At 59.6% G+C, this 19,879-nt stretch overlaps 1 protein-coding gene across 3 annotated transcripts in view; it reads right to left on the minus strand.

Annotated features, from left to right (window-relative positions):
• TRAF3 (TNF receptor associated factor 3) overlaps window positions 1-19,879 on the minus strand; it is an 88,456-nt gene that overhangs the window by 33,180 nt on the left and 35,397 nt on the right. The gene's annotated exons all lie outside the window — the stretch shown is intronic.

A 19,879-nucleotide genomic window follows, 5' to 3' on the forward strand; every position in this document is an offset into this window, starting at 1 on the left:
GGCACTTCCCCAGTAGGGGGTGTGCAAGAGGCAGCTGATCGATGTTTCTCTCTCATCGATGTTTCTAACTCTCTATCCCTCTCTCTTCCTCTCTGTAAAAAAATCAATAAAATATATTTTAAAAAAAAAGAAACCTTCATTTCTGCCAGCGAACAGGGGCCGGGGTGGCCTTTTTTCTTATTCTGGTAATTAAACGGGTTTAGCATCTTTCCACGTGTCCTTCCCGCTCTGAAATGCCGGGTGCTGCCTTCCTGTCGTTTTGAATGGGGCGATTCTGTCTTTCACAACATTGACCTGCAGGGTCGATCGTATGTTCTGACGACGAACCCTTTATTAGTTACATATCCGTCCTCACCACGGCTGATGGCCTGACTGTAATTTACTTATTTCTTTTAATGAGCGGTTCTTCATTTTAATGTAGTCAAACGTATCCGTATCTTGAATATTCAGATTAGCTTATGGGTGATGCTGACGGGAACGGGGCAGCCGGTTCTGACGGTTCGGCCAGCGCTTTCACTCCCGACAAACACGCGGAGGCGCCGCGCCCGGGCACCGGACGGCTCTTCCCGGTGGGGAGGGGGCGTCCAGCAGCTGGTGGCTGCAGAGACCCTGGAGGAAGCCGCGCTGCACCGCAGGGCGCCCGGCGCTACTGGCTACACCCGATGAATGTAAGTGCGAGGCTCTCGGCCCCCCACACGTGCACGGCTACTGCGGACGGGCAGGGCGACGGGTCCGCGGCCAAAGGGCGACGCGCCACCCACCGGTCCAGGTGCGATGCTGGCACCTCCACAAGGAATTCTCTCCAGCGCCTTTGAAATGGGATTCCTGGGACTTCTCGGGTTTCTAGAATTAACATTAACCTTTTGCACTCGGATGTCGAGTGTGACTCGACACGGTTAGCATCGGTAGCAGCTCGTATGTCAAATTGTATTGAATGTATCAATAATTTGAAATATAAAAAAATCCAAATAAATAAGTTTGTATGAAAAGAAACTCCAGTTTTTTATTCTACTGCTGCGCTTTGTAAAATCTGGGGTATTTAAAAAAATTAAATCCTGAGTAGAATAAAGGAATCGAGAAAAAAACAAGCGAGTGCAAAGGGTTAAGAGTTTCTACTTCTGACATTAATAAATTGTTAATGTCTTCAAAGCTTTAATAAATGTATGCATCTTAAAAAAAAAAAAAAAAGAAAGCAGTTCTAATTCTGTCACAGAATCATTTTCAAAAGGATAATCTCAAATAAAACCAGCCAAGGAGCCGCCACGTCACACACGCAAACTGCCCAAGGGAACCATTCCCTCTGAACAAAAGCTTCCTGGAGACGGACACGGCACGGACCCTGAGCAGCCGGGCAGGCCCAGACCGCCTGCCTGTGGGTGACCTCCGTGGGCCCGCGGCGGCAGGAGACACGGCGGCTCTATCCACTGAGCCACACCGGTTTCGGCGAGGAAGCGACGTTTTAAGTTCATGCAGAGAAGTAAGGAGAGGAAGGGCCAGAGGACAGCTCCGACCTCAGGCGTGGAGCGGGTGCGCCGTGGGGTCGGGAAGGGACGCCCGCCGCAGGCAGCCACACCTCGGTCCTGGCTGGAGCTGCGCACCTGCTGGAGGAGTTACCAAAGCCCGCCGCGCTCCCAGGCCTCGGACTGAAAACCACTCCGGGAGAGGAGGTCCTTGGTTCTGACTGTAACTACACACACACATTAGGTGCTAATGGCTTCTGAAATACCTGTGAAGTCATCGCTAAGCCTGGCCATGCCCGCCACGCTGCAGACAGGCCAGCAGTCCCACGTGTGCCCCACGTGGAGTCCCACGTGTGCGTCACGGCGGGGGGGGCTGCCGGAAGTGGCGGCAAACAGGCAAAGTCCATCTTCGGAACCCTCCCTCCAAAATGGGGGTTGTGGACACCTTGGACTAGACTTCTTTCTTTTTTGGGGGTTAATCCTCACCCGAGGATATTTTCTCCATTGATTTTTAGAGAGGGAGTGGAAGGGAGGGGGAGACATGAGAGAATCATGGACGTGGGAGAGACTCCCGCACTGGGCCTCCCGCACGTGATCTGACGGGGCGGGGGTGTTGGGGATCAAAGCCTGCAACCCAGGTAGGTTACCTTAACCGAAATCGAACCTGAGACCCTCCGGTCCCAGGGCCGATGCTCTAACCATTGAGCAAAATCGACTAGGGCCAGATTTCTTGATTTAAATATAACTATTTTGTTTCACTTGCTTATACGTGGATATAAAAATAGTTACAGTCTACCTTACTCCTGAAGTTCGATGTGACAGTGACAGTGAATGAGATTCTGTATTTGTCGCGGCTGTGCTGGTGGGAGAAAGCCACGTAAGCTCAGGCACACGCGTGAAGAGGTGGTGTGGTGGGGAAGCGACGTTTAGGGCCTTCAGACGGAGGTTTAACCGCCGACCGGGGACGCCCAGAGGCTGACACGGTGCCGCTGGTTAGGACGCGGCCCTGCCCGTGGTGGAACCCGGGCCGCGGCCCAGGCCCACCGTGCCGTCCTCCTTTGGGCCTCAGCGCGGGGAGAGGAGGTTTGCTTCATGTTCACACCAGAGAGAAAGGCGAACCACACGGGGCAAGGGGAGCGCAGGCGCCGCCGAGGAGCAGCGCGGGACTGCGCGCGGCCGAGCCAGGGCACCGGGAGCCGAGGGGCGGCCAGGACCGGAGCCACCGGGAAGCAGCGGCCCTGGGGCTGCGTCCGGCCCGCGGGGACCAGGCCCGCCCGGCCGCCCGGTGCCAGAAGTGATGCTGCGGTGTCCTTCGAGCGGAGCTGTTCCTCTGTGGCTACCTTCCTTACTCACGGCGGCCGGGCGGCAGGGATTACTGAAGGCGGCGGCCATGCGGCCGTGCTGACGACAGCCCCGTCCGAGAGCCCTGCACAGCGCGCCGCTGTCTCCCGGCGCCGCGGGAGGCCGGGCTGCGGGCGGGCCGAGGAGGCCGGTGCTCGGAGGCGGCGAGGCCTGGGCCGGGGCCTCTCCTCCCTCCGCGCGGCCTGACGACGGGTGAGCGCCTGCTGCCGTGATCTCGGCGGAGCCACGTCTCACTTGGAGATCAGAAACTGGAAACAAAAGCACACGTGCTGACAGGGATTCCACGGCCGGGAAAGCCCGGGGAAGCCCGAAAAAGGGAAGCAGCCGTAACAAAGACTCGGCTCCTGCCAGCAGGAGAGCGCCAGACCCACGGACGGACGTGAAAAAGGAGCCCACGTCCAGCCCGCGGCGCGGGGGAGGGGGGGAGCGCTGGTAGGCAGGTGCGCTGAGGCTCCGCCTCCATCTCCTGCACCGACTCTGGCCTCACCCAACGCCGGGCGCTTTGCCGAGGGCCCGTCAGACCAGAGGAGACTAGATTCTTACAGACAACGAGGCAGGTCACGACCCCTGTCCAGCGCCCGCTTAGGAGAGACACGGAGGCAGACAGACAGGCCGATGATGCGGGCGCACGGCTGGGAACACCTGGCACACTGCTTACACCGCGGACAAAACGTGGGCACGAACCCTTAGGAAACAACAGCGGTCGAGGCCAGTGGCCACTCTCCCCGGTCCGCACGACTGAGCGTTCACGCAACCTGACTACGCACCGATGCGGGGCCTGTGCTGGCCCAGGGCGGGGCCGGGCGTGGGGACAGGAAGGGCTCCGGGGCTCGGCCACTGAAAAGACCGCGGGTCCAGGCGGAGGCCGTGCTGGGCCCAGGCTGCAGGTGACCAAGTTCATGCTCCAGGAGCTGCAAGTTTACCTGGAAATATGAGTGAGAGGCACGAACCCTGGCCATAGAAGGAGCCGTTACCATATTTAAATCAACGTCTGGAATAAACCTTGAGATTTAAAAACACATGGCTCTGCTCCAGCTGGTGTGGCTCAGTGGTTGAGCATCAACCTATGAACCAGAAGGTCAGGGTTCATTCCCGGTCGGGGCACAGGCCCGGGTTGCGGGCTCCATCCCCAGTGGGGGCGTGCAGGAGGCAGCCGATCCATGATTCTCATCATTGATGTTTCTATGTCTCTCCTCCTTCCTCTCCGAAATCAATAAAAATATATTTTTAAAAAACACGCTCTTCTCCGATCTGTTTCGCAGATACTCCCACGCGTACCTGTGGTCTCAGGACGAGAGCCGCCTCCGCCCTCCCCCGCACACCCCGCAGGGCAGCCGCCCCTCCCAGGCCTCACCCACACGGAAGCTTCCAGCGCGGGCACCCGACAGGCTCACGGTCTGTCATACTGCACAGGCGCTCGTGTGTCCTCACGTGTGGAACCGGTCACATCGGTGCTTCCGCGCCCAAAGCTCCCATCCCAGGAGCGGCATCCACACCACCCAGGCCAGCTGCCCCCCGAGTCCGACATCCAGCCATCCGCGAGGCCTGTCAGTCTCGCCGTCCCCACCTCTCTCCCCATGACCCCCTCCCCGTTACGGCACGCACTGCGTTGCCAGCGAGACCCCCTCCGATTCCCATCCCCCACCGGCGGTCTCTGCAGCTACAACAGCCCCTCTTGGGCTTGTAGTCCAAGCCCCTCACTTTACACGGAGGGAAGCAGGCCAGACACGCACTGTGCTTGCAAGAGCAGATCAGTCACGTTTCTGACGGAAGCCCAACCCGCTGGGGGCCGATGAGCGAGCCTGCAACCCAGGCACATGCTCTTGACTGGAATCGAACCCGACCCTCTGTCCACCGGCCAACGCTCTACCCGCTGAGCCACACTGGCTAGGGTGAGCCTAAATTTGAAATAAAAACATCAACGTGAACTCGTGATGTGTTTCTATTTAAAAAGTGCGTTTCCTGGTTGGCCAACAGGAAGGCCTAGAAACGATCACCGCCGAGCGCCCGGGGCCCCCAGACCGTGGTCTCAAACACCATTTTCTGCCAAAGGGAAGCCGAGCTGCGCCTGGAGGAGAAAGAGCCAACGCCGGGTCGGGGCAGGAGAGGACTGAGTCTGAAACATCCTCCCCCGGCAGAGAGCAGGGGCGGACCAGGTCACCGGCAAGGACCAAGGAGGCGGCTCGCGGCTCCTGGCCTCCAGCGGCAAGTGCCAGCACGTGCGGGAGCCGCCGCACGGACCAGAGCCCGTCACCGGGGACTCTTACGTTGTGACGACACTTACCACACCCACGGCCACTCGTGCAGCGGCCGTGGAGCCATCTCATTCCATCGAGAACGTATCCCCGCCTTTCCCATCGGGACAGTCCCTCAGGGCGACAATGGGGGGATTCTCTCTGCAGAGGTACCTCCGCCAACGGGGGGGGGGGGGGGTCACAAACCCGATAGCCCTGCCCCAGCCCACCCCCACCCCCACCCCCACCTCGGGGCACACCTGCGCGGAGCCTGAGCCAGACGGGGTCGGCCTCTCACAGGAAACCCGGACGGGACGAGCTCGAGGGGAACCGCAGCCTGGATTTCCCAGCAAAGAAAGGGCCAGGAGCGCGGGGAGGAGCCGCCGCCTGGCTGAGAGCCGCCAGCGCCGGCCACGGCGGGCGCCCCGCTCCCAACAAGCCCAAGAGCAGGCTGCGGGCGCTCGGCGCTGTGCTGAGCAGGGTCCCCGCAGCTCCTGGGCAGTGAGAGTTTATCAAAGAGCCACTCTGGGCGCAAACACAGCCGCCCCTTTCACATCCGCTTCAATGTCTTATTAAAGAGTTCATTTCAAATATGAAATGCCACTGGATCACTAATTCGAGGTCAGCACCGGGGAGTCTGTCTTCTCAAACGCCCCGAGAAAGGAGGGTGAGGCGCGCACAGCTGAGGCCGCGAAGCTGCCATGCCTGGGAGGCCTGCCCCTCAGCCCCGCAGCGCCCCCTGCAGGCCCTTCCGGGGAGGGGCCACGGGGGCGGGGCCGTGCCTGCCCTGGTCCTCCAACTCACTCCTCATAACGGCAGCGCCCAGAATCGCCATGTCCGTTATCCCCAAAGTTTAACGCCGGGTTAAAAAAACAGAAACGAGGTCAGACACAGAGCAAAGCACACGGCCGCGCACGGAGAAGATACTCAACACCCACGACAGGACGAAGCCGCTCGAGCAAAAACGAGCCAGTTCTGGACGGTTGAACGCGGTGATTTTTACGCAAAGCGAACGAACAGCAAGAGAAAGAAAGCCCTCGGGTTCAACTGTCCGGGACGGACCGTGGCCGGCAGGAGACGCGGGGAGCAGGCCGGGGAGGGAGCGAGCCCGTCACCCTCACCCTCCTCCAGACCGAGGGGGCCAGAGTGGCCGGTCAGCACGGCTGGAGCGTTACAGACCAGGGCACTTGTAAAACGTGACCAAGCAAGCAGCTCGAGATCCACGGCGCAGCCACTCAGTGCACGCGTGCTTTGCGTCTTCTGCATTTTTTGAGTTGGACACCAATTAGATTATTTTTATTTTAAAATCTTGTTTGTCGTGAAGTATTACAGAAGCACAGAAAAGCACAGGAAATACGTACAGTTTCATAAGTTACTAGAAGCCTGGTGCACGACATTTGTGCACTGGGGGAGGGGGGGTCCCCTCAGCCCGGCCTGCGCCTCCAGCAGTCTGGGGCCCCTCCAGGGCTTAGGCCCGCTCCCTGCACGGCAGTCGGACCTCCCCCGAGGGGTCCTCAGCGCTGCCAGAGGCTGGAGAGGCTCCCACCTGCCGCTGCGCTCAGCCCGGCTCACGCACACTGACCCCCAGGGGCAGCTCCGGCGTTGAGCGTCTGCCCCCTGGTGGTCAGTGTGTATCATAGCGACCGGTCTTTCCCCCGTTCGGTCGATTTGCATACTAGGGTTTTATTACATAGGATTACACAACGGCTGGTCCATCTGCCACCCAGGCCCAGGAACGGGGCACAGCAGAGCCCCAAGAGATGGGCACCTCTCTCTGATCCCAGACCCTCTCCTCCCCGTAGTGACCACCTGACGCTGATGGACACCATTTGTCTCCCAGGTGTGCGGCCCTGAGTTTATCTTTGATCTGAATTTCACATGCACAGGCCGCACTGTCTGCATGGGTTTGTCTTGCTTCCCCTCCATTGTTGTTTCACTAGCGTATAATATTCCATTGTGCAGCCTGGACAGTGTGGCTCAGTGGTTGGGCATCGACCTATGAACCAGGAAGTCACGGCTCAATTCCCAGTCAGGGCACAGGCCCGGGTTGTGGGCTTGATCCCCACTAGGGGGTGCTGGAGGCAGCAGATCAATGATTCTCTCTCATCATCGATGCTTCTCTCTCTTCCCCACCCCCTCCCTTCCTCTCTGAAATCAATAAAAATCTATTTAAATTTTTTTTTTAAATATTTTATTGATTTTTACAGAGAGGAAGGGAGAGAGCGAGAGAGTCAGAAACATCGATGAGAGAGAAACATCGATCAGCCGCCCCCTGCACACCCCCCACTGGGGATGTGCCCGCAACCAAGGTACATGCCCCTGACCGGAACCGAACCCGGGACCCTTCAGTCCGCAGGCCGACGCTCCATCCACTGGGCCAAACCAGTTAGGGCTAAATTTTTTTTTAAAAAAAAAACATGGCTGGATAGAAAAGACAGCATGTCCATCCCAAAGTTAAAAAAAAAATAATAGCCCTAACCGGTGTGGCTCAGTGGATAGAGCGTCGGCCTGCGGACTGGGGGTCCCAGGTTCGATTCCCGTCAAGGGCATGTACCTTGGTTGCAGGCACATCCCCAGTAGGGAGTTGTGCAGGAGGCAGCTGATCGATGTTTCTCTCCCATCAATGTTTCTAACTCTCTATTCCTTTCCCTTCCTCTCTGTAAAAAATCAATAAAATATATTTTAAAAAATAAAAAAGTAATAAACAGACAAACCATATTCCCTTGTCCACTCCGCTGCCCGGTAGCTGCCGCGGAGAAATGCGACAGCACGGAGCCCGCCCACAGGCGCAGCGCTCCCCCCCAGGCACGCTCTCTGTGCGCCGCGGTGCTGGGGGTTCCTGGGTGCGTTTGTTCTCAACTTCACCACTTAACCCAAACTGTGCCCCAAAGCAGCGTGACGACGCTCCCGCCAGAGGGACTGCGTTTCGGGGTTACCTCTTCAACAAGACTGGTCAGACTCCTCCAATCCTGCGGGCTGACGGGGAAGCGGCAGCCTGGGATCTCTTGCTTATGTAGAATCTTATAATTATTTTGAATAAAGAGCCGTGAGATCTCACAGCTGACCGCTGCCGCCATGGAGAGTCAGTTTTCGGTCATGCCTTCTTTCCCTTCCCCGTGGCCCCTGCACGGGCGGGAGACGCTGCCTCTGAGCCAGGCCCGGGGGGGGGGGGGGGGCCCTGTGTGGGTGGAGCCTGCCGAGATGAGCATCCTCTCCCTGGCCAGTTAGCTCATCTAGTGAACACACTCCCAGCTCAAAATCAGCGATGTCTTCCCTTCCTCCTCTCTCCCACAGAACCCGACCAGGGCACCAGCTCCGGCAACAAGGAGAGAAACGCCCGAGAGAGTCCTGCGGCGTGGAGGGCGCGGGGAAGAAGCGTCAGAATCCTCAATCCGCTGGTCCACGGCCCCTCCTATTGCAACAGGGAAGGTCCGCTCACAGCAGAAAGAGCCCTCACAGACACGCCCACTTTCAAAACCACGGATTTTAATCACTGGAGAAACTGTATGGGTCAATTAAGGTCACACCCCCCCTCAATATCCTTCATTCACATTTTACTAGACCATTCCACAAGGAACCAATTTCTGGCTTTGTTAATCTTTCTACTGTACATTTTCCATTTGATTAAGTCTGCTCTTATTTTTATTCCTTTCTTCCTTTGGGCCTTTCCCCCCTATTCTTTTTCTAATTTTTATTTAGAATGATGCTTAGCCTACTAATTTTCAGCTTTCCTACTTTTCTCAGACTATAAATCTCCCTCCATGTACAGCTTTGGCTGCATTCTACAAATTTTGATACATAGTATTTTCATTATCATCCAGTTACAAAGATTTTCTTACTCCTATTTTATCATCTTTTTAGACCCATAACATTTAAAAACTATTTTTTAAATTTTAAACTCTTGGGGATTTTATAGTCATCTTTTTGTTACTGGTTTTTTAAAGGTTTTTAATTGATTTTTAGAGAGAGAGGAAGGGAAGAAGAGAGTGCCTCCTGCATACCCGCCACCAGGGATCAAGCCTGCAATCCAGGCATGTGCGGACGGGGAATTAAATCCATGCATAGGACCACGCCCAATTACCTCATCCACGCCGGCCAGGGCTTGTCTCTAATTTATAGCTGATTCTACTGCGGCCAGAGAGTCTAACTGGTATTATTATTACAATGCTTTGAAAAGTATGAGTACTAGGATCCAGTTTTGATCAATTTTTACCAAGATCTTCTGTGTGCTTAAAACAAAGTTTCTGAATGGAATGTTACTTATATGTACGTCAGACCAAGAGTACTGATCCTGTTTAAAACATCTGTGCTTACCAGTTTTTCATGTATTTATTTTTATCTGCTTATTCTATTGATTACTGAGAAAAGTTCCCATCTGATAGCGTTTTCCTCTACATGAAGTTCCTTAAAATTTCCTGTAGTGCAGTTCTGCTGCCAGTGAGTCCTGTCAGCTTTTATCGGCCTAGAAATTCTGCCACTCTCACCTGTGAAAGTGTTTTCAGTGGGAGCAGACTTGACTAACGGCCACGCGCCGTCTTCTGGCTGCACGCGTCCGACCAGAGGCGCCGGCCCGCGTCTCTCTCCCTCTCGATGTGACTCCTGTGCTCCCCGCTGCTTTTCGAGGCCCCTTCTCTCAGGATCGCCGGTGCGTTAGCAGTGGACTCTGGTGCCTTGGTGTGGTTTTCTTTGACTATTTGAGGTTTCTGAGCTTCATGGTTTATAGTTTTCATTAAATCTGGACATTTTAGCCACTATTCCTTCAAATCCTGCTTCCATCCCCTCGTCTTCCCCGGAACTCGGTGCACACACACCTTGGAACGGTTAATTCTCTCCAAGGTCAGCCCTGCTGCGTATTTCCTTTCTTCTTCGCGCTGCGGTTTGGGTAGGTGCTTTTGCTGTGTCTTGAAGTTCATGGATCTTTTCTGTGGTGCTAATTTGCTATTAATCTCTCTCCTGCATTGTTCATTTCAGATATTACATTTTTTATCTCTAGAAGTTCTATTTCAGTCTTTTTTGTATCTTTCATTTCACTCACTTATTTTCCTCAACCTTCTTGAATATGTGCAACTTATATATTACTTATTTTAATGCCTTTGTTAGCTAATTCCATCGTCTGTTACTGTGGGGTCTGTTTCTATTGGCTAACATTCCTCCTGGCTTATGTCATATTTTCTTGCTTCTTTGCATGCCTGTAATTTTTATTGGATGCCACTGAATGCTGGGTTTTCCCGTAGCCTTTTAAATATAGTTGGGGCTTTTTCCCCTGGGACGGCAATTAAGTTACTTGGACTCAGTTGGGGCAGGTCCAGGGCCGCCGTCTGCCTGGGGCTAATTTACGAGGAGCTGCACTGAGGCTACCCGAGGCCCCAAGTCGGGGTGGGGAACCGCTTCCTGTCGAGGGCCGTCCGGACGTTTATAACATCGTTCTCAGGCCACACAAAAGTATCCCCGTACAAGTGAGCTGCAAAGAACAAAGAAAACGCGCTGCTGTATCGGTCAGACACTGGATTAACCCCCTGCGGCCGTGGCAGGGCCAGACCAAAGGCTTTCACAGGCCTCAGCCGGCCCCAGGGCCGCTCGCCCCCACCCCTGCTAAGTGAGAACGCTGCTCTGGACCCCCCGGAACGGATTTAACGGCAAGCCTCCAACCGGCCTCAGCGCCACCGCCCGAGGGACAGACGCTGTGCGGCTCCCGTTCCCGGGGCTTCTGCTCCGGCTCTGAGGCTTCCTCGTGTGCCCGTGTCCGTGCACATCAGCACTCGGCCGGGGTCTCCGGGCTCTGTCTGCAGATCTCTGGGGTCTCCAAGTGGCTCCCTCCCCTCCCACACTGCGACCGCAGATTCTAGCTGCCTGCCCCCTCCCCGACTCTGAGCTCTGCTTTGTCACTTCAGTAAGGCTGTGGGCTGTTTGCCACCCCCCCTCCCTGCCCTGTAATATAGAAACTGTCTCTAGCTGAGATTGGCAAACTGCGGCCTGAGGGCCAAACCCAGCCTGCTGCCTGTTTTTGTAAATAAAGTTTTATTGGAACATATCCACACCCATTCATTTGCACACTTAGCAGGAAGGCAGCCACAGACAAGGGCAGACTGTGTCACAGAGCCCCGTGGGCAAGGCCCGCGGCGGAGAGTGGGTGCCTGCTGCAGAGCCAGGACGGTGGCAGGGCTCCGCCCGCGCCTCCCGTTTCCGGGCACGTGGTCCTCACCTGCCTGGCGCCCACGACAACGTCGGAGGCTGTTGCTTCATGTATTTCGCCTGGTTTTCAGGTGGACGACGGGAATCAGGTTTGGAACGAGGGTGAGGTGAGCGAGGCACTTCCCTCAGGCACAAATTGGAAAGGCGTGCCCAAAACGCAGTAATAGAGATGAAACCCAAATTAAAGCAAAAAATCCACGCGAAACCCAATGTTAACATTTGAGATCAAGACAGGTAGCAGGAACAGCACCGAGTCGAGCTATACTGAAGCTGGGGCAAAAAGGAAAAGTCACGAATTCTGGTTGTCTCGATTAAAAATTAGATTTTTTTCCAGCACGGATGTTTTGGGCATCAAATGTGATTTTTTAAAGGAGTCCCTGAAAATGTCATGAATCTGTTACTGAGCGCCCCGGTGCTCCCTGAAGCTCTGCACCGGAGGCAGTGCCGCACGCCGCTCGGTCCTGGGGGAGGGGACTCTGGGCCCGTCACTAGAACAGCTGCTTCGTCGGCGGAGCCACACTGCGAGGCGGACCCTCCGACAGCTGACCGGCACCAGCCCCGAGCTGTGTCCTTCCTCGAGACAACGGCTTCCGTGTGCAGCACGGCGGGCGCTCTGTCTGCCCTAACAGGTCTGTGTACACGTGCCGCACACCCGCCTGCGACAGGAAGGCACCAGGAGGACAACACGGGGTTCGCAGAATCACTGAACACGCGCACGCCTCGAGGACACCGCGGCCACAGAGCACACTGCGCGGGGACCGCATCGGGCGCGGTTACCCCGGAGGCTGTGCCCGCACCAGCAGAGGCGTGCTCGTGGCTTATGATGTCGGGAGAACCAAGAGGGATTCACGCTGTACCGCCAGACCCGCCACCCGCACGTATCTTTGGACGGTCCCCCGTGCCCACATCCCTCCCTGGACCACCAGGAGCCCGGAGAGTGACGGCCAGCCACCTGCCGAGGTCGGAGGCGGCGGCACGGAAGCCGGGTCCCGGGACCGTGCTCCTCCGGGAGACTCGCCGCGGCAGCCCCGACGCTCCGGCGCCGGCACATTGCCGTCCGGGCAGTCACCAATGCTTATCCAGGGGCGGACGCACACCCCAGGCCCCGCACATCAGCGATGCCTGACAGACCGTGTGCCCCTTTTAAAAACAGAGCGCCTCCTCCCACGGCTCTGATCTCGCGCTGACACCCCAGACGCACCAGAGCCGCACCCTCGCCGAGCCCACAGGCCGCACTGAGCCAGTAAGCCCGCTCCGGGCTAGTGTTCCCACTGATGTTTAGAGAGCAGAAGGGAGGGAGGACCAGGGAGAGGGGCGAGACACATCCATCGGCTGCTTCCTGCCCCGACGGAACTGGGGCCAGGGATGAACCTCCACCCAGGTACATGCCCTTGACCGGAAACCGTACCCGTGACCCTTCGGTTCACGGCTGACACTCTAACCACTGAACCACACCAGCCATGGCTCTCACAACATTTAAACAACAGTTTGCTTCATTTCTAGCTACTTTCACAGGAAGATGGACCAGCATTAGTGAGCTTGCACTGGGAAAGCACCGCCATGGGCCCGAGGCGGAGGAGGACAGCCAGTCAGAGCGAGATGACCACTCGTGCTCCTGGTCAGTCCTCACGGCCACCGAGGGTGGAGGAGCCGTGCAGACTGCACAGCAGCGGGCTGGTTTTGTTTCGGGCGCTGGGGAGGTTTCTCTGAATCCCCATCACACACCCACTCCCACGGCGTCCTTAGTCCTCAGTCACCAGTGTCGGCGATGCTTCCCCGCCAGGTGGTCGCGTTGAAAAGGGAAGCTGCCGAGGGCACATTCTGGGGTCTCCTTGAGGCTCACACCCTCACGCTGCACCCCCCAGGAGTAAACCTGCTTCCAGCCACAGGGACCCGCTGGGAAAACCGCGAGCCCGTCATTGGAGAGAGGACCGGCCGGGCGGGCCTGCCTCAGGCCACCGGTCTTGTGTGGGTTCCTGTCTGCGTGGAGTCCAGGTGACCGTGGGAGGGCGTTTCCGCAGCGGGACAGGAGCCGAGGAGGGCCCCGGGCAAAGCGGCGATGGGAGAGCCCGGGGGCGGCTTTGGCTCTAGCCGTCCTGGGGAAAGGGAGCCACGCGGCCGCCTCAGCTCCCTGGAGAGCAGAGAAAGGGCCGTGGGCCCAGGGGTCAGCCTGGGACGAGCTGGTGCTGCCCACTGCGCCCCTGGTTGCAAGTCTTCGGTTCAGGGGTGCGCGCGGTGGGGAAGGGAGGGGGGGAAGGCGTGGCCTGCTCCCAGGAGGGAGAGCGCTGGGTCCTCGGTCTGGAGGGTCTTTAAAGGCGGGGAGTACAGGGGAGGGGGTCTGACAGAATAATCGTCTGTTTCCCGGGGTACCTCTCAGGGTCCTGGTCTCACCGATGGGCGGCGCCAGGGCAGGGGTCATCAGTCATTGCGGCCGGTCCTGATGTGTCACCACGGCGGCCCCGCCTGGGTTTGCTGCTTTTCTGGGCTGGCGCCGAAATACAATTGCGGCCCAGATGTCCTCTCCAAGGAGGGACGGCCAGGGGTCCAAACCGCATGACCAGCGACACCCGGCGGAAGGCAGGCGCCGGTGGGTCTGGCGCCGGGCTCTCCTCCCTGGGCCCGCACCTGCTGTAAACTGCTCGGCCAGGCTGCTCGCGGTCCGTCTCGTCCCCATTCCGCTGGCCTTTCCCGCTCCTTGCTGTCCTGCCGCCACGGGAGATCCCGCACAGCCCCGATCGCGTCCTTCTAACCGGCGCTGCTGGAAGTGCGAGCCTCCCGGCCGCCCGCTCCGCCCGCTAACCGCCTTCCAGTGCACGCTCCGCCACGCTGGCTCTCTTAATATAGTTAAGATCGCTGCAGTTCCTCGGTGAATTTAAGTAGAGATTTGTTATGCAACATCAAATCTCTTAGGTTTCCCTCAAGATTAATCAATATTTAGAATGTAAAATATCTTACTGTCAGCACTTCCTACACAAATAAAATGGCGACATCAGTAACATTTTCTACTGGAAAACAAATCTTTGTTTGTAGGTTGGAGCAGTGCTGCCTACGACTCCAGGACAGACGGAGGGGCAGGGCGGGCACGTCCCCCCCCCCCCCCCCCCCGTGCCCGCCACCACAGCGCACCCAGCACCCAGCACCCAGCCCATCCCCGGCCGGCCTGGCACCGGAGACCAAGCGAGGCCTGTCTGACCTCAGGTGCACTCTCCCAGGGCCCGGATCATAGTCTGAGTGACACAACCTCCCCCATCTCAGGCCCGTCAGGAGGAAAAGGAGAGAATTTTCTATGTTCGTATCCAAGTGTCAGGGCGGGTTCGTTGTCTCTGCCCTGGAGTTAGAAGGACCCGTGAACCTGCCCCCTCCCCATCCGTCTGCTCACGGACAGGAAAAAGGACGGGGGGGGGGGGGTCGAGGAAGGAGGGGCCCCGGGGACATAAGTCATCCCTGCCTCAGCTTCCTGCTCCCCGAGGAGGGAGGCAGGAGAGGGTCCAATGATTTGAGGAAAGAGCCGGTTAGTAACAGGAGGAAGCCTTCTCGGTTGAGACAGAACACGAAGACTTCCCGGGCGGGTCTGTGGAGGAAAGGGTGGGCGCAGGCCGGCCAGCGGGCTCGGGGGAGCGTCCACCTCTGAACCAGGAGGTCCCAGTTCCTTCCTGGTCGGGGCACTTGCTCGGGTTGCGGGCTCGATCCCCAGAAGGGGGCGTGCAGGAGGCGGCCGACCCATGCTCTGTGGGCACAGATCACCACAGCCGCCTCTGAGGAAGGCTCTGGTCCCAGCCTCACTCACTGGCTCAGCACCCACGAGAGCCAGCAAGGAGGGGGGAGGGGGGGCAGGAAAGGGGCCCCACCTGAGAGCCCTGGCTGCGGACAGGGGAGCGGCCACGACACACGGACCTGTGCACGTGCGCACTCGTGTGACAGGAGAACGGCCGCAGGGCAGCGCACGCTGAACCCACAGGGACGCCCCCTTACAAAGGCCCCCGAGGAGAGGGAGGCCTCGCCAGGAGCGGAAGAACCCGCAGACGTGAACTATTTCTGCAAATTCCGGGAAGTCATAAACAGGTGAATGCAGTGAGAAAAACCAGTGCTGCCCTGACTGGAGCGCGGTGATGGGAGCAGGAGGCCGGCGGCCACGCCCTCACCGCCTCGCACCGCGGGGACGGGGGACCCCGGCCAGGCAGCTGCCGACGGAGAGTCTGGGCAGGCAGGCGCGGGACGGCGCTCAGTGCCCAGTGCGACGGGACACAGGCACACTCACTGTCCACACACGTGGCCACGGGGAGACTGCCCGTCCCACGCAGCCCCTCAGAGAAAGCCCCCCGTCCCCCGTCCCCCCGTCCCTGTGCACACCCTTCCCTCTGGGCCGTGCCTTTGCTTCTGCCCACGAAGTCAACATCCACGTGTGCAGGCATGGAAGGCAACAGCACGCGCCCACGGGAGGGCAGACGGGAGCGTGGGAACACGTGTGCACGGCGGGAAGAACGCAAAGGCACGCCACGCCGTGTGCCCGCTGCTCACCCAACACCGGAGATGCCCTTCCCGTTGGCAGCGCCCCCACCTCCCACTCCCGTTCATTGTGAGTCGAGTCAGGGTCTGATGACCACTCTGGGGAGGTGGAATGTTCTGGATGCACAGCAGGGAATACACTGAAAACTGCGGAACTGTACGCTATAGCAGGGTGCCATTTGTGGTATGCAAATCATCTTGAAAAAGCTGTTTTTTTAAAAACTTAAGGCGAGGTATCCAGAGCCGCTAGTTTCTCCGGCTTTTCGTCTTCAGCACGTAATAAAACGCTGCATCTAATCCCGGTGAGTGGACTCAGGACCCAGAAACCAGGCCTCGGGGAGTGGTGAGAGCCGCCCTGGCCGTGCCCACAGGTCTGTGGGCTGTGGTCGGACACAGGACGGTGATGGCCCACAGCAGTCTCCGCTCCGCGGCTGGGCCGGCACTGGAAGGCGAGAAAGCGGAAGGGGACGGCCCGCTGCCAGGCACTGACGGGCGGCTGGGGTGCCCTAGTCCCTCCTGGGGAGCTGGCGGGCTGCTGCTCAGCATGGCAGCGGGTCCCAGAGCGGGCGCCCCCCACCCAGAAGCCAGGCAGAGCTGTGCCCTTTACTTTTTAATGCTTTTTACTGATTTCAGAGAGGAAGGGAGGGAAAGAGATAGAAACATCACTGAGAGAGAATCGTTGATCGGCTGCCCCCTGCATGCCCCACACTGGGGATCGAGCCCACAACCCGGACACATGCCCTGTCCAGGAATCAAAACTCCAATGCTTGGTTCATGGGTCAACTTTCAACCACGGAGCCACGCCGTCCAGGCGAAGCTGCGCCTGCTAAGGAAGTCGCACGGCGTCACTGCCTTTCCACTGGTGACGCGGGTCACAACCCTGGCCCAGGCCCCAGGGAGGGGCAAGACGCCGGCCCTCGTCCAAGGGCTGTGAGGACGGCAGGAGGGAGCCAGCGCTGTCAGTCCTACAGCAAAGCCCCAATCTTCCTGAAGACTGGCGAGTTCAAGTTCTGGGCTAACTGGCATCTGGCTGACAGTCAGAGTCTCTTATCACCTGTAATAAGCCGTAAGCTCCACCCGAGAGCACCGTGCCACCGCTCCGAAAACACGGGACCGAGGCCTGGAGGCAGCAGGCGATGGTTCAGGTGCGCATCCCCAGGCCCTGCCCATGGCCGCCGGGCTGGCTCAGCTTCTCTGCAAGCAGCACGGACGGCCCCGGCACAGTTTGCCTGGACACGCAGGCTGCGCCCCGGCGCACTGAGCGGAGTCCCGGGAATGACCAGGACGGGAGAGAAGGCGGCTTTTAAAGTCAGCCAGCAGCTCTCCTGCCACAGAGGCCTCTGCTGCGACCCAGAGCCGGCGGCGAGAGCGAAGCCCTTCTGCCAGGAGCCGAGCCAGGAGCCGGTGCTGAGCCCAGACCTGGCCCCGACCTGCTCTGGGACCTGGACCCAGTGGCGTAACTTCTCTGGGCCTCGGTTTCCTCACCGGCAAAGCAAAGGGACGAATTCGCTGAAGACTCCGCACTGAGGCCTGCAGGTGAGTCGCTGCTGCGACCGAGCCCCGGGGTGAGCCTGTGAGTCAATCCGCCCTCGAGCTTAAGCACAAACCCAGTGTTTACTAACGGAGAACCGACTACACGCGAGTGACACCTCCTCCGAACCTGGCCGCCCCTCTTGGATCTACGGCCTCAGCAGCCCCCCGGCCCCAGCGCCCCTCAGGCCTCCTGCTCCACGCAGCCGGCTGTCAGGAGCCCTTTTACAAACACTGAGATTCTCTTCAGGCCCCAGTCCCCACAGGGACAGAGTCTGAACACAGAAACGACGCCACACACTCCCACAAACGGCAGACAACCCTGGTTGGCGATAAGTCGGCCTTTGTCCGTTATTCTCACAAGCTGGAGTTCGGACGGGTCCTCCTGACGTGGGGCCCCTCTGCAACCAACCACGATGACGTCGGGGGAGAGGCAGGCGCCTGGCCGCGGGGTGCTGCTCCGCCAGGCCACGCGGACGCGGTGCTGGGCCGGGGTGCTCACACCGGCAGACCCCAACCGGAAGCTGGACACACCCCTCAGCCACCGTCTGTGGCCAGGAAGCAAGAGACGAAGGCAGACGGCAGCAGGAGGACGGCTGCGCGGCCGGCCAGCTGGGAACAGAGGCGGCGGCGCTGACTTCACTCCCAGCACCAGGACGCAGCCTCTCCCGCGGGACCTCTCGCTGAAAACACCAGAAGGTTCAGAAGCCATTCATAAGCTTTCCAGAAGGCATGCAGTTGCCATGGTAACCCTGGCAACGTATCTGTTGGTGCTGGGACATAGGAAGTATCACTCCTAATGCATTTAATACAGTTTGGGGCCACCGATTCATAGCAAAACAAACCCGAGCTCTGACTCACAGCCCGCTGCGCCACTGGAGGCGGAACCGCACACCCCGGACACGCAGAGCGCCGCGCCCGAAACGCTCACCTGCAGGCAAAGGAGAAGCAAGGAGACAAGACTCCAGGCCCCGCCGCCACGCGGGGCGTCTTGTGAAACAGATGAAGGGGAGGGTCTTAGGGCTTCAGGTAGAGAAGCAACCACTCTGCGGCCACGTCTGCCCCTGGAGTTCACCGCGCTCGGCCAGTCGGAAAGGCAGAGCTCTGGAGAGAACAGCTCCGATAACTCATTCGGAGGGCATCTGCCAACTTACCGAGGTGCCTGTTCAAATGCCCACCCTGCCCTCAGCGAGACCGAAGGTTCATCGCTCGGGACCTGCTGGACCCTACGCCTCCCCGACGGCTGGGGCCTTCCCAACACGCACCACACAGACCCTGCCCCGCGAGCACGCATGGCTTTGAAAGCCGCTCCCCGCTCCCGAGCCGCCGCGAGCCGGGGACGGGCAGGAGCGCTCCGTGCTCCCGCTGCACCGGCATCTTCAGCCCCGCGCACACCGGCCCCAGCCTCCGGAGCATCTCCCCGCCCCGCCGGGCGGCCGGGAAGCGCCCCTCTACCTCCTTCCCACGCGGCGCGGCGGCAGGCGCTGCGGGAGGGGCGGGAGGGCGAGAGGCCCTCGCCTCGGGCTTCCATAGTAACAGCCGGAACGCTGCATTGCAGTCTTTCCGAAGCCACCGACCTGGGAGCGGGAGCGCGGGGACTCCCTGCACAGGAAGCGCCTCTACGAAATGCTGCCAGCACCTGGGGGGAGGGGGGGCCTAGGTCCCCAGCCTGCCTGCGGGGAGCTGGGTAAGAGCGCGACCTGGACCTGACCGCGAGGAAATGGAGGCGATGACACTGCCGGTGAGAGCCGCACTCCTGCTGAGCACCCTCCGAGCCCGCCAGGACTCCCGCACACAGGGGCTGGCCCCAGCTCCTTCGGGCAGCGCCCCTGCTCGCCCAGCCCAGCCGCCGGCACAGCACGGAGAGCACGGCGCGGCCGGAGCCGGAACGGCTAACCCGCGGCCGGTTCAGAAGCAGGGGCGGCACCAGCTCAGCAGCCGCTCCTCAGGAGCCGGGCCCACTAAGCGGCCTGATGTCCGGCACTCGCCCCCTGCACACGGCGCGGGCCTCGGGCAGACGGCGCCCCCGAGGGGCACGGGCACCCTGGGGAAAGCCCACAGGGGACCAGGCGGCCGCACACAGGGTGGGGGTCTGGGAGCCGCGGGGTCCAGGAAGGTTCTGCGCAGAAGGACACGTAGCAGGCTGAGGGCGACTCGGCAGGGAAGGGAGATGGGGGAAAGCCCGCCCCGCCCTCCGGCGCACACAGCCCTCGGCACGGCCAGCGGGTCCTCAGCCTGAGCCGTCACACCACCACCACCACCACCACCACCACCACCACGGACAGATGCCTGAGTGCCTGGCACCTGAGGTGCCTACGGGAGGGGCAGACTCTGAGCCTAGCAGGGCGACACCACGCACCCCTCAGGGGACCACCTCCCAGGGACTCGGGGGACCCCTCCAGGCGGACGGCTGTCTAAGTGGCCTCTGTCCAGCCGTGCTGCATTCGACCCAAGTCCGGGGCCCAGCCTGACGCACAGGCGCCGGGGAAAGGGCGGTGAGGGAACGGACGAGCTGAGGTGCACGGCCCCTCGGTCCAGCACCACGGGACGCAGGTGGTGCCTGCCAACCCCGTGCGGCCCCTGTGCCCCCCCCCC

The sequence above is a fragment of the Eptesicus fuscus genome, chromosome 5 (assembly GCF_027574615.1).
Source record: "Eptesicus fuscus isolate TK198812 chromosome 5, DD_ASM_mEF_20220401, whole genome shotgun sequence".
Lineage (NCBI taxonomy): Eukaryota > Metazoa > Chordata > Mammalia > Chiroptera > Vespertilionidae > Eptesicus > Eptesicus fuscus.